The following is an 887-nucleotide window of genomic DNA, read 5'->3' as shown; positions in this document are numbered from 1 at the left end:
GGAATAAAATAAAAAAATTCCTTCAGTAGCACCTTAAAGACCAACTAAGTTTTTATTTTGGTATGAGCTTTCGTGTGCATGCACACTTCTTCAGATACAGTGAAATGGAAGTTTCCAGGCACTTATGTAGAGAAGGGGTGGGGAGGGGTGGGGATGGGGAGGGGGGATCACTCAGAAGGGTGGTGGAAATGGGTGATTGATTTTCTTTGGAATGTTTAACCAAGTTGCATATGTCTGACATAGACATTCTATTAAAATCATTGCAACATAATCTGGCATCCCACTCAAGACTGGGTAGAACTTGTATTACTGGTCTGGGTGGAATTGTTCAGGATTGCATCTCTAATTCTAATTCAAGTAAACACTTGAGAACATCTTGTCAACTGCAGGTTTAAGCTGTAATAAAGCCATAATTAAATGGGGATAATCTACAGGAGATTAAGTAATGCCTCTTTAGTCACCTTTGGAGCAGGAAGAAGAAACCTGTGATTATCAAGATGTTAATGAACGACAACTTCCCTAAATCACTGGTCATGCTGGCTGAAGTTGATGGGATGACAGCTGGAGGGCCATGACTTCCCATCTGTGTCTTAAAATGTTTTATTGTTTGCACATGCTGGTTAACACATGTGCCTATAAGCATTTAGGCTGTACCGCTTGAGCCTTTTGTATCCCAGCTGTCTGTACTTAAATTTACCAGATTTGTTCTTTGATGGACACTGATCAACATGCAAGCCCTCTCTCCCTTCTCTTGGAGGGAGACAGCAACAGCATGGCAGTGCTAGAAGGCCCAAGGCTGGCTTAAATTTGCTTGTCACCATCCCTCTGCATTTTCCAAGTCAGCTGCTGTTGTAAGTGCTAATACAAAGGAGTTTCTAAGCAGGTGA

The sequence above is a fragment of the Zootoca vivipara genome, chromosome 3 (assembly GCF_963506605.1).
Source record: "Zootoca vivipara chromosome 3, rZooViv1.1, whole genome shotgun sequence".
Classification (NCBI taxonomy): Eukaryota; Metazoa; Chordata; class Lepidosauria; order Squamata; family Lacertidae; genus Zootoca; species Zootoca vivipara.
Note: the sequence above shows the minus strand (reverse complement) of the source record.